We start from the raw sequence: 13,259 nt of genomic DNA, 5'->3' as shown, positions 1-13,259 counted from the left end.
GCCCGGCTCCCGTAGAAGTCCGGGCAGAGTCTACCTGCAGTTGGAGTCGTGGGCGGAGTCCGGCTCCCGTAGGAGTCCGGGCGAAGCCTGCCTGCGGCCGGAGTCGGGGACGAGGCTCGGCTCCCGTAGGAGTCCGGGCGAAGTCTTCCTGTAATTAAAGTCAGGGGCGAAGTCCGGCTCCCGTAGGAGTCCGGACGAAACTTACCAGCAGTTGAAGTTGGAGACGGAGCCCGGCTCCCGTAGGAGTCCGGGCGGAATTTACCTGTAGTTGGAGTCGTGGGCAGAGTCCGGCTCCCGTAGGAGTCCGGGCGAAGTCTGCCTGCAGCCAGAGTCGGGGACGAGGCCCGGCTCCCGTAGGAGTCCGGGCGGAGTCTTCCTGCAATTAAAGTCAGGGGCGAAGTCTGGCTCCCGTAAGAGTTCGGACGAAACTTACCAGCAGTTGAAGTTGGGGACGGAGCCCGACTCCCGTAGGAGTCCGAGCGGAGTCTACCTGCAGCCGGAGTTGGGGACGAGGCCCGGCTCCCGTAGGAGTCCGGGCGGAGTCTTCCTGCAATTAAAGTCGGAGGTGAAGTCCGGCTCCCGTAGGAGTCCGGACGAAGTCTTCCCGCAGCTGGAGTTGGAGACAAGATCCGGCTCCCGTAGGAGTCCGGGCACCGGCGGTGCAATGGGAGTTCGCCATCTGCAGCCGAAAGCCGGAGGAGTTCAGTGAGGGTCAATCCTGTTAAGAACTTCGGCTGGGGGTATTTTATACCCAACACCAGTCCCCCTACTTTCGAGTTTGAATTTCGAATGAAGGAAGTACAGAGAGGTTGGCACAGCCGAAGTTGTCCCCTTGAATCCTATGCACGATCGCCCCCAGATATTTTGGCATTAAATGCGCGTGTGCTGGAGTCTTTTCGAATCGGGGCGATTCGAAGGGACCTTTCGAAATTTTCGCTGGTACGTTGGCCCAGGTACGGTGCAGTAATGGCTCTGTCAGCCATCAGCCGCTTTTAGTCGCCTGCCGTGGCGAGTGGGACACGTGTCGAGCATGGGCTGATCTGGGGGGATTCGCGATCATTATGGCGTCGGATCCCAGGGTCTATTTAAACCCGCCCTTCCGCCTTTAAGGGCCCTATTTCGCCTGAGAGTTCTATCGGTGTCCGTCTTTTCTTCGAGAGCCCTGACCCTCCTTGGCGTCTTCCTTGGCCCTAGGCGTCCTTCGAGTCATCCCTGTCCTCGCCCCTCTGCATCCTTCAGAGCGATCTAGGTTAGTCCCGGAACCTTTGTCTTTCTTCTTGCCATTTAGGGGCCTTTTCTCCTTCATTTTCTTCTGTCGCATTTCTCTGATTTGGTCTCCCGCAACCCCTCGTTCCTTGTCCCGCTTGATTTCTCTGGGATCTTTAAGGTCTTCATTTGAAATCATTCGAAATGTCTTCCGGCACCTCCGCTTCTAGCGGTTCCGGGAGTTCTTCCGCCTCAGCCCCCCAGGACCCCCACTCTGTAGATGAACCTGCATCTGGGGCTGTGCTTCGCCCGATTTTTGTGTCGGGTGTCATTTCCTGCTCCCTGACTCTGGATGAACTCCTACTGATAAGGGTTCAGTATGGAATTCCTCCGGAGTACGATCTGGAGCTTCCTGGCCCCTCCGACCGGGCTAGCACTCCCCCACCCGATCGTTTCTGCCTGTATCAGGAGGCCTTCCGTGCCGGACTCCGGCTTCCGCTTCCACCTTTTGTCGTCGCCCTTTTTCGCTTCTTAGATATCTCTTTAGCTTCAGTTGCTCCGAATTTCTTTAGGTTTTTGATAGGATTTCTCTCCCTTTGCCATGTAGTCGAAGTTCAGCCATCCCTTTCTTTGTTTAGGCAGTTTTACACCTTCAGGCGTCATCCTTCGACGAAGGACTGATGGTATTTCTCCCCCCAGTTTGGCAAGAAGGGGTTACTGAAAGGTGCTCCCTCTTCAATCCACAACTGGAAGGGGAAGTACCTCTTCGTCCACTGCCCGACCTTGAGGCTTGGACTGCCCCTTTGGGGCTCTTTGAGGGACTCTGTCCGTCGGGCTCCCAGCCTGGGGGAGGACGACCTCCAGGCCGCCCGAAACCTCCTTGCCTATTCCGCTCCTTCCCTTCCCAACCTTCTGAAGGAGTAATTTTTGTTTAACATCGGCCTGAGCCCCCAGGATCCCGCGAGTATCCCATCTTTTCTTTCTCTTCTTTTCTTCCGTCCTTCTTCTTTTTTTTCTCTTCTTTTTTTTTTTTTTTTTCTCTTTTTTTTTTTTTTGCGTGGCACTTCTTCCTTTTTCACCCCATTGTCGATTTTTGATTTGATTTTTTTTTTTTTTTTAGGAATGGACGCCGAGGCAGCACGGATGCTTGCCCGGGGCCTCAAGGCCCACAAAAGAAAAGGCACCGCGGCCTCCGGATCAGCAAAGAAGGTCAGAGTGGAGGAGACGAGCTCGACCGCGCCTGTTCAGGTGACCCCCACGGTCGACGTTCCTTCGGACGCCGAACCACCGGCTCCCCGAGCCTCTTCAAGGAGCTCTCTCGCTGAGGTTCCCGCCTCAGGGGACCGCGTCGAGGTGGTGCCCGGGGCCGAGAGGGGGAGGAGAAGGAAGTCGGTGGCCCGTAGGGTAAGTAGCCGTCGAACCGCCATTGAAAAGTCCCTTGGTTCCGAGGGGGAGCTGGGGGAGAATCCCTTTAATGACAGTGATCTAATAAAGCGGCTGATTGACGGCTGCATCCTACCTGAGGTCGTCGAGAGGATCGATCGCGTCGATCCCGAACAGTGGGTTTGGGACTCCTTGGGGTCCTTTCTCGAGGTAACAGATTCACCCTCCCCCTTCCCTTCATTTAATTAGCTTCTTGTTCTTTCGTTCTGACCTCTCAGTCGACCTTGCAGATCGGACACCAGCTCCTTGCTAATATCAAGGCGACGAACCGGGCGAGGAGGGACGCCATCCAAGTGGAGGAGAGTCACCGGGCCGGAATCGCTCGTCTCGAGGAGAAGGCAGCCGAGGTAGTCGTCCTCCAAGAGGCCCTGGAGAGAGAAAAACAGGCCCGAGAGGAAGAGAAGCGGAGCTCGGAGGAGACGGTGAGGAAGGCGGAGGCCGAGATCGCCAACTTGGCGGAGCAGATTCCGGTCCTGGTCTCGGAGGCCAGGGCTCTTGCAGTAGAGGAGTTCAAGGCCTCTACAGAGATGAGGGACCTGAACGTCAGGTTCGGCCAAGAAGCATTCATCAAGGGATTCGAGCTCTGTCAGGAGAAGGTGGCCAGAAAATTTTTCGAGCTCGATCTCAGCTTCTTGGGCGAGGAATCTGAAGATGAGGCCGGTCCCTCTCCTGCTGCTACTGCTGCCGCAGCCCCCCTCCTAGGGACACCGAGCTCCCCAACTCCTGCTTCTGAGGTCTGAGACCTCCGACCTTGTATCTTTCTTTTACTGTAATTTTTCCTTTCTTTTTTATCTTTAAGAAGCATTCAATCAATAAAGTTGAATTTCTCGTCGTGGATGGCTTCTCTTCTCCTCCTTCCTCCTTCTTTTTTGTTTTTCTTTCTGTAATGAGGCGCGCCTTAACGCTTTTGTCTCCCGATGGCAGTGTCTTGCCGAAGCGCTTCCCCTACCACAGGGGATTCCGCTGAAGTCCATAATCCAGCGGCTGAAGAAGAAAGTCCTTCATTTGACAAAAAGGTCGAAGAAGATGGAAGGCGAGCTTCGCAGGTTGAGGGAGAGTCACTTTGAAGCCACCGCTGAGGCCACCTACTTCCGGAACCTCCATGTGAAGGGGATCATGGAGTACAGTCGGAGAAAGGTGAACTTCGAGAAGGAGCTCGAGGAACACAAGAAGCGCGCCAGCGACCAATCTTGGGCTCAGGCTGCCAAGATTAGTTCTCTCAGAGTGGAGTTGTCGGCTGCCCAGGAGAGGATTGGCCAGCTGGAAGAAAGTTCATCCCGGCTTTTGACTCGGACTGACAGCGACCGGGAGTGGTCGAAGAAGGTCTCCGACCTTCAGCAGCAGCTCCAGGATGCCGAGGTGAGCTATGATGTGTACCGGACCGGCTGGCGCAAGCAGGTGGACGAGTACAAGGGGAGGCTCAGGATGGCAACCGACGAGGTTGCCCGCCTTCGAAGGCAGCTAGCTGAGGGGGCTCAATCTGCTTCCGCTCGGGATTCTGACGAACTCCAATCCCTGAGGAGGACCGCAGAAGAACTATCCATCGCTCTTGGGGAGGGAAAGGCCGAGCTGCAGCAGTTGAAGATCCAGCTGGTGTACGAGCAGTGGGCAATCAAGGATGCGTAGGTGGAATTCGAGGTCTTGAGAAAGAGGCATCGAGAGGCGGAGAATGAAAGCCAGCGACTTCGTCGGATGTTCCAGGACATGCTGCTGAAAAAGAGAGAGCTCGAAGAAGAAGTTGAAAATCTGAGGCAGTCCTTGATAAGGAGTGAAGCAGATAATTCGAGGTCGGAAGGAGCAGAGCTTTCCTAGGGCTCTTTTTGGCCTTCCGTCTTTTCATGTATATATTCTCTCTTTTGTTGTTTTTGTTCTGTTCTTGTGGTTTTGCTTTTCTTCCTTTAGTCTTCTGGGCTTCACAGTGTATATTTCGTGAATGAAATGAAAAGGAAATTTTGTGTTACCTCGTCTGTGCATTGTATTAAATGGTCGTTCGCCGAACTTCTTTCGTCTTTTGACTTGTTCGACGTCGACGTCGTTTGGAGGTGCCCAGTCGTCGCCACGCTGATTTGCTTTTCCTGTCGTCCATGGCCGTAGGCTCGAGCTCGGTGGTCCGAACTTCGTATTACCTCAAAGGGGTCATTATTTTCTTGACCTGTGTCGGGAGCCTTCTTAGAGGTCGGAGATGTTTGGCAGGAACTTCCCGTCTTTGTTGAGACGAGGTTCCCTAGGTTCTTGGTGTAGTTTGTCTTTCATCTGTTGTCGATATAGTTCGTCACTTTTCTTCTTAATTTTTTTCTTCTTTTCGGAGTGGGGGTCCTCCCCTTGCTCTTTGCGGGGTTGCGTAGAAGTGTAGAGGTGCCATTGAGGGAACTTTTCTCCTTATCCAATTTTGTTGGGCGACGGGGTTTTTGTCATCGTCAGGATGAGGTACTCCTTCTGTTCTTGACGTAGTCGATCTCAGCTCAGGTTAGGATGAGGTTCTCCTCCTGTTTCCAACGGGGCTGTGGGGGCGCATAAGGACCGTTGCAAGGGCCTCTCCCCCCATCCGGTCTGAACGAATCAGATCTTTGACTTTACTCATGCCAGGACGAGGTTCTTCTCTTGTTCCCGACATGGCTGTGGGGGCATATTAGGGCGTTGTAGGGCCTCTCACCTCATCCGGTCTAAAAGAATCGGGCCTTTGACTTTGCTCGTGTTAGGACGAGGTTCTCCTCCTGTTCCTAACATGGCTGTGGGGGCACATTGGATGTTGTAGGGCCTCTCCCCCCATCCGATCTAAAAGAACCGGGCCTTTGACTTTGCTCGTGTTAGGACGAGGTTCTCCTCCTGTTCCTAACATGACTGTGGGGGCACATTAGGGCGTTGTAGGGCCTCTCCCCCCATCCGGTCTAAAAGAATCGGGCCTTCATTTTGCTCATGCTAGGATGAGGTTCTCCTCCTATTCCTAACATGGCCATGGAGGCACCTAAGGGCCGTTATATGGGCCTCTCCCCCGATCCGATCTTAAAATAATCGGACTTTCATTTTGCTCATGCTAGGACGAGGTTCTCCTCCTGTTCCTAATATGGCCACGGGGGCACCTAAGGGCCGTTATATGGGCCTCTCCCCCGATCCGATCTTAAAATAATCGGACTTTCATTTTGCTCATGTTAGGACGAGGTTCTCCTCCTGTTCCTAACATGATCTTATTTTGATTGTTTGAAGGGGTTATCCCCTGTCGTAACAAGTCCATGCCAAAAAGGGAAAGACATGCAAAGTTGAAAGGAATTTTGATTCAAAGCAAAGTCGTTAGTAATACATTTACAGATTTTTCAAGTTTCGTGGTCGTGGAAGGTCTGCTCCTCCTTGAGGTCCTCTGGTGACGGAGTTGATGATCCCGATTGGAGGCTGATCTTCGGGCTGCTCTTCCCTTCTCGGCGGTTCAGGTGGCGGCAGGGCCCTTGGCCGATCTTCTCTACCCTCAGACCGGCGCCGAATGAACCTATTGAGTCGACCTCGTCGGATGAGCTCCTCGATCTCGTCTCGGAGCTGGATGCATTCCTCCGTGTCGTGGCCGTGGTCGCGATGGTAGAGGCAGAACTTGTTAGGATTGCGCTTCCCGGAGTGTGTGCGCATCCTCTCTGGCCTAGGGAGCTGCTCTCTGACCTCCATCAGTACCTGGGCTTTCGATGCGTTGAGGGGGGCATAGTTGCGGAACCTTTCTGGGGGAGAGCCCCGCCGAGCTCAACGTTTCGGGCTTCCCTGCTTGCACGCTCGCAGAGGTGTCTGGGCACGCTTGTGCCCGGGAGGAGTTCGAGAACGGAGCCGAGCTTCTCTCGCCCCTTTTTCGACTGCAGGCTTACTCGAGTCTCCCGCCTACCGCTCTCTCGCGGTCTCCTCATCCTTCATCTTGAAGGCTTCTTCCGCTCGGGCATACCCTTCGGCCCGAGCCAACAAGTCAGTAAAATTCCTGGGGTACTTCTTCTCCAGGGAGAACAAAAGGTCATTTTTATGAAGGCCGCCTTTCAAAGCGGCCATTGCTACCGACTGGTCCAAGTTCCGGACCTCCAGCGCGATGACATTGAAGCAGTTGATGTAGGCCCGAATGGACTCCCCCTCCCTCTGCTTGATGTTGATGAGGGACCCCGAGCCCTTCCGGGGACATCGGCTGCTAACGAAATGAGCCACAAACTGGTGGCTCATCTGATCAAAGAAAAAGATGGTACCCGGCTTCAGTGCCGAGTACCAGTTTCTCGTCGCTCCCTTCAAGGTGGATGGGAAGGCTCGGCATAAGATGGCGTCGGGCGCGTCATGAAGCAGCATCATTGTCCGGAAGGCCTCTAGGTGGTCAACTGGGTCCGAAGTCCCATCGTAGCTTTCGAATTGAGGGAGCTCGAAGTTTGGCAGGATTGGCTCCTGCATGATCATTTGAGAAAAGGGAGGGTCAGTACAAATGTCCTCACCATAAGCGGGGGAGCGTGGCGGAGTTCTTCGATCCGCCGGTTCATCTCCTGAAGCCTCCGGTCCAGAAAATCCTCTCGACTACGGGTCTCGAGGGTCCTTTGGCAGGATGGAGGCAGAGATCTTCCGAGGGTGGAGTCATGGTCTGATTGGGGGCTTTCCACCCTTGGATTCGTATTTCCGGGAAAGACTGGGAGGCTGGCCCAAGTGGCCCGTCCCACCGTCGGATTTTGGAGTTCTGGCGATGCTCTTTTCGATCGCACTGATGCCTGCGGCTGCTGTTGCTGTTGCATGGCCTGCACAGCTTTAGTGAGGCCTCTGACCTGCTGCACCAGTAGGTCGAATTGCTCTGCGCCAACCGCTGCTGCCGGAGGAGGGGGTAGAGGCTGGGAGACCGGAGGTGAGGCCGGAGCCTGAGATCTGACCGCGGAGGCCGTGGATCGCCGTGTGGATGCCCTGCTGGGAGGCATCGAACGAAGACCTAGTGGGGGAAGGAGGAGTGGATGTCGGAGAAGATGATCGGAGACGGTCCCGTTGAGCGCTCCTTTAAGAACAAGGGTATTGCGAAGACACAGGCCACCCTTCCTCTAGCGCCAATCCTCTTGGTGCAAAAATCTGCCTGCGCCGGAGAAGCTGGAGTCGAGGGAGTCGCGGTCGCCGCCGGGACCTGCAAAAAAAGTCTAAACCAAAGGTGGGGTTGCTCCGGCAAGACCCTCCGACGCTCAAGTCAGTTCTCTGCCTCAACAAGAATGGAGTGCTCGAACAGAAATTTTAGCAGAGTTTTGGGATAGAAAATAGAGCTTAGAGAATAACGTATCTGGGGTCCCCCTTTTATAGACGGAGGGAGCGACAGACTGATAGCGATGTCTGTAACCGTCTGGCAGTGAGCTGCCCAGAGTCAGGAGGAGTTTGTTGCGAAGAGTAGTGGAGTGGAATCGTGGCTATCGTCGGGACATGCCATGTGGAGTCTGTCGCGGAGAGTGGAGCGGCGTCCGTTGTCGCGACTTGCCAGAGGATGGGAGAATCGCGTGGTATCCGTCGCAGAAAGTGGAGCAGGATCGTGGGCATCATTGCGGTCTGTCAGGGAGTAATGGAGCCGTGCGGAATCCGTCGCAGGAAGTGGAGCAGAGTCGTGGCCGTTACTGCGGCCCGCTAGGGAGTGATGGGGCCGCGCGGAATCCGTCGTAGGAAGTGGAGCAGAGTCGTGGCCGTTGCTGCGGCACGCCAGGGAGTGCAGGCCTGTCGGTCGAAGTTCGGCTGGAGTGTCTGGCGGAGAGAGGTGGTTAACTACCCGTCTGAGAGGAGCCCGGAGTCCGGCTCCCGTAGGAGTCCGGACGAAGTCTTTCTTCAGTTGAAGTCGGGGACGAGGTCCGGCTCCCGTGGGAGTTCAGACGGAGTCTTCCCGCAGCTGGAGTCGGAGACGAGATCTGGCTCCTGTAGGAGCCCGGGTGAAGTCTACCTGTAATTAAAGTCAGGGGCAAAGTCCGGCTCCCGTAGGAGTTCGGACGAAACTTACCAGCAGTTGAAGTTGGGGACGGAGCCTGGCTCCCGTAGGAGTCCGGGCGGAGTCTACCTGCAGTTGGAGTCGTGGGCGGAGTCCGGCTCCCGTAGGAGTCCTGGCAAAGTCTGCCTGCAGCCGGAGTCGGGGACGAGGCCCGGCTCCCGTAGGAGTCTGGGCAGAGTCTTCCTGCAATTAAAGTCAGGGGCGAAGTCCGGCTCCCGTAGGAGTCCGGACGAAACTTACCAGCAGTTGAAGTTGGGGACGGAGCCCGGCTCCCGTAGGAGTCCGGGCGGAGTCTACCTGCAATTGTTGTCGTGGGCGGAGTCCGGCTCCCGTAGGAGTCCGGGCGAAGCCTGCCTGCGGCCGGAGTCGAGGACGAGGCCCGGCTCTCGTAGGAGTCCGGGCGAAGCCTTCCTGCAATTAAAGTCAGGGGCGAAGTCCGGCTCCCGTAGGAGTCCGGACGAAACTTACCAGCAGTTGAAGTTGGGGACGGAGCCCGGCTCCCGTAGGAGTCCGGGCGGAGTCTACCTGTAGTTGGAGTCGTGGGCGGAGTCCGACTCCCGTAGGAGTTCGGGCGAAGTCTGCCTGCAGCCGGAGTCGGGGACGAGGCCCGGCTCCCGTAGGAGTCCGGGCGGAGTCTTCCTGCAATTAAAGTCAGGGGTGAAGTCCGGCTCCCGTAAGAGTCCGGACGAAACTTACCAGCAGTTGAAGTTGGGGACGGAGCCCGGCTCCCGTAGGAGTCCGGGCGGAGTCTACCTGCAGCCGGAGTCGGGGACGAGGCTCGGTTTCCGTAGGAGTCCGGGTGGAGTCTTCCTGCAATTAAAGTCGGAGGCGAAGTCCGGCTCCCGTAGGAGTCCGGACGAAGTCTTCCCGCAGCTGGAGTTGGAGACGAGATCCGGCTCCCGTAGGAGTCCGGGCGGTGCAATGGGAGTTCGCCATCTGCAGCCGTAAGCCGGAGGAGTCCAGCGAGGGTCAATCCTGTTAAGAACTTCGACTGAGGATATTTTATACCCAACAGGAGATATATATATATATATATATATTAAAGTTATATTGAGTCGTGTTTGGATCAGGATGTATTATTATTGATATTTGATCTAAATTTATTTTATATATTTTTTTTAAAATTCATATTCTTTTTGGATTCTATTCGAATGAGATAAAATTCGTTCCATCCAGATCGGATCGGATTGAGTATCTATGGGCCGGTTAAAATTATCATGTCATCTCGATTGAAGAGCTTAAATTAAAGTCGATGGTAGGATCGCAAGGGTTAGGGTCAAATGGACTTTGTCTGGTTGATGAGCTCGGTCCTGTTGGAGGTTCATCATGTCGGGAGTATCTGGAAGTAGACCTCCCTGAACTATCCACGATGGGCCTAAAGATCGGGCCTTCATGAGTTCCAGTCTGGTAACGCTGTGGCAAGGCGGGAATGGGTCGCCAATTCTCAGCTCGAGTTCCCGCCCTGGACATGCGTCTTAGGCTGTTGCGGGGGACCCGCGCGGTCGTGGCTTTGGATGCCTCTGGGATGGCCTGATTTGCGATGCTTAGTTTGGACTTGATTGACATTTGTCTAATCGGCATTTATCTTAGCCCCTAAGCTTGAATTCGGCCAGCCATTCTCAACCCAGTTCTTCCACAGCGACCGAGCGAGACCCAACGTATTCTGATCACAAGTTGGAAATTGACTTGCAATTGGCTTTTCTTCCTGTCTTCTGGACACGTGATTGTAAATGGATTAGCCTGGCCCAGCCCTAATCTGAGTTTGAAGGCGGTAATGGGGGGTGCACCTTTCGTGCGAAAAAGGATTCACCTTCCGCGAACCCACCGTTGGATCGTACCGTCGCTTTGATATCTTTTGCAGGCGGATGCTCCGAGATCTGTGGGCGGTGAACGATGGAACGGCAAATTCGCTCGAAGGAAAGTGAATCCTTCTTTCGCGCGAAACGCATCTCTTGGGCGTGGGCAAGAGGAAGGCCACGCCACCACCCCACCACTCGCGACGAACATGATTCCTCCATGGCTCTGATCGACCGCTACAAACTGGCCGTCGAAAAGAATGGCTCGCTCTCGATGCTAACTCACGAAAACCCCCGCCGCCACCGTCTCCTTCTTCAGCGATGACATGGTTAGACAGTGCATGGCCATCATTTCCAGCACCACGCCTTTGGAGGAGCATCAGCTGGCTTCACGGTAAAGAGGAAGGGCTTGTCAGCATGGCCACATGCCTTGACGTCAGGAGGATGTGGGGATTGAGCAAAAGAATGCTCAGTGAAGTCCACATCCGGAAAGGGATCGAGGTGGGGAGAGTCGACAAAGCTGCAAAGGCTGTGGCTGATGCAGCGACAAAGATAAGCTACGAAGAGCTGATGGATTTGATCGAAAGGTTGGAGAAGATTAAGCGTGCTGCTGGGCCTGTCATGCCCTGCGGTTGTCAACTGCTGTGTGTTAATTGGGACGGCTGGGGTCGCTACGAAGCCATGCTTTTGACAGGAGCCGTGCGCCAGCTTGTGTACGTCGTGCTACCAGGACCGAGTAATTGGAGGACAGGTTCTGGTTCTTCCTCCTCCAATGGCCCAGGGTTCACCAATCAGGATGGTTGTTGTCATCAAAATCCGATCTAACCAAGGGCCAAAATATGAGGATGAATTAATAGAAATGGCGAGCAGCGGTTAGTCGGCTTATGGTCTGTTTGGACTGGAAAGTCGGCTTGGAGTAAGAAATCTGACCTACGAATAGAAAAGAGAAATACCGAAGTTTGCTGGATTTAGCGCATGTTTGGGGATACGCTTGTACTTCTTAAAAGTAATATTCGATCTAAAAAAAGAATTTGCTTCCCATGTATGCAGCACCGCAAATGGGAATTTTTTTTTTTAATACGTATTACCCTCTCAATATTACATCCTTTTTCCCAGTTCATCCTCGATCAGAATTTATCAGGATTTATTTTTCTTCAGATTAATCTTATTCTCCATCTACATCTCTGATTAATCTCTTCTCATCTTCATTTATATTTTTTTTTAAATTATAAAATTATTAATCTTCTCTCATTTGCATATACATTATTGCAGCCCGTCTCCGACAAGTTAGTCGGTCGAAAACCGAGCTCTTGCACTTGAATGGTGAACGATAGAAAATCTGTAAAATAAATCCTCTCATCAGAAGTTGTCCGACGGAGGACCCTTCGATGCTTAAGTTAGCCGAAGAAAGGAAACAGTCAGAGAACCAAAATGAGAGCTCAAAACTTACCATTAGCAAAAATTACTTACCTAGTTCCCCGTTACTTATCGGTATTTATAAAATAGGTAATGTCGTTACTGTGTAACTCTCGTCCCCGAATGTTCGGAAGGTGGGAGTTATGGCATTTAGTGGTGCCATTAAAACTGAGTAATAGGCGATTATTACATCCCACAACCCCATGATCGCGGGTAGTTAATACCTGTGCTGAATAACTATTGCTCAATCTCTATTTTTTCGGGATCAAGATAGTCAGCAAAACATTGAGGAAGTCGTCAGCCGAATATTATTCAGGATTGTCGGTTGCATGTTGATTTTAATCGGCCAAACTCGGTTGCATGTTGATCTTCGTCGATCGAATTTAATCGGCAGAACATAGTCAGCTCAATTTAGTCGGCGGAATATAGTCGGCAGAATATAGTCGGCTCAACTTAGTCGGCAGAATATAGTCGGCTAAGCGATGAGGATCTACCTCAACACATACCTCCCAACTCCTAAGTTCGATTCTGTAGCTTTTAATCGAGTGAGAGAAGTTAATTGTTGTACGGATCTGAGTTGCTTTTTTTCGACAATCTTCACTTATTGTTGCCCTGAAAGCTGTGTCCACCTGTTCCGTCATTTCATAGGATGAGTCGTCGTTTTGTAGAATATCTCGTTGAATTTGAAGCATAGTCGTCGAATCGGAGCATAGTCGTAGATCATTCCATCGAATTGGAACATAATTATAGATTATTTCATCAAATTGGAACATAGTCGTAGATCATTCCGTCGAATCAGAACATAGTCGATCAGTGAAAATTTCTCTATTTATTTTGGATCATTTGATTCTTAGTTAGTCGGGTTAAAGCCGACTAACTACTTAGCTAATCCAACGTTAGCTTTTTATTTTGCTTTTTCATTAATCGGGTGTCAGTTGAATAATGTTTCATCGGATACTAGCCGACGATACAATCATATGGCTGGGTGTCAACCGACCATGTTATTCGGTGGATTACCAAATATTTGAACTAGTTGGCATAGATTTGTAGCAAAAAAAACCTTTAATTCAAAAGGTAATCTTACTAGTAGTACATTTGTAGATTCTCGATATTTTAAGTCCAAAAAATTTTAATGCCGTCCAAGTTCTCAATTTTGTATATCCTTGATCATAGAATTGCTGAGATTTTTTGGGGCCTTCCGAGTCGTCTGCCCTCCAAAATCTCGGTCCTGCCTAGATCATGTTGATCACGCTCGCCGTCAGTTGAGCTTGAGTTTTTTTCTTGGGATGCGACTGTGGTTGAGGATCAACAGGCAGCTGCACAGGTCGGTTCCGTAGGTATTTTTCAAGATATTCCCATCGGATCAAAACTTCTATCTCATCCTTCAACTGGATGCACTGCTCAGTATCATGACCGTGATCAGGATGGAACCAACAGTAGCACTTCCTATTGCA

Source organism: Elaeis guineensis, chromosome 7 (assembly GCF_000442705.2).
Source record: "Elaeis guineensis isolate ETL-2024a chromosome 7, EG11, whole genome shotgun sequence".
NCBI classification, from domain to species: domain Eukaryota; kingdom Viridiplantae; phylum Streptophyta; class Magnoliopsida; order Arecales; family Arecaceae; genus Elaeis; species Elaeis guineensis.
The sequence above is the reverse complement of the archived record's forward strand: the minus strand, read 5'-3'. Positions refer to the sequence as shown.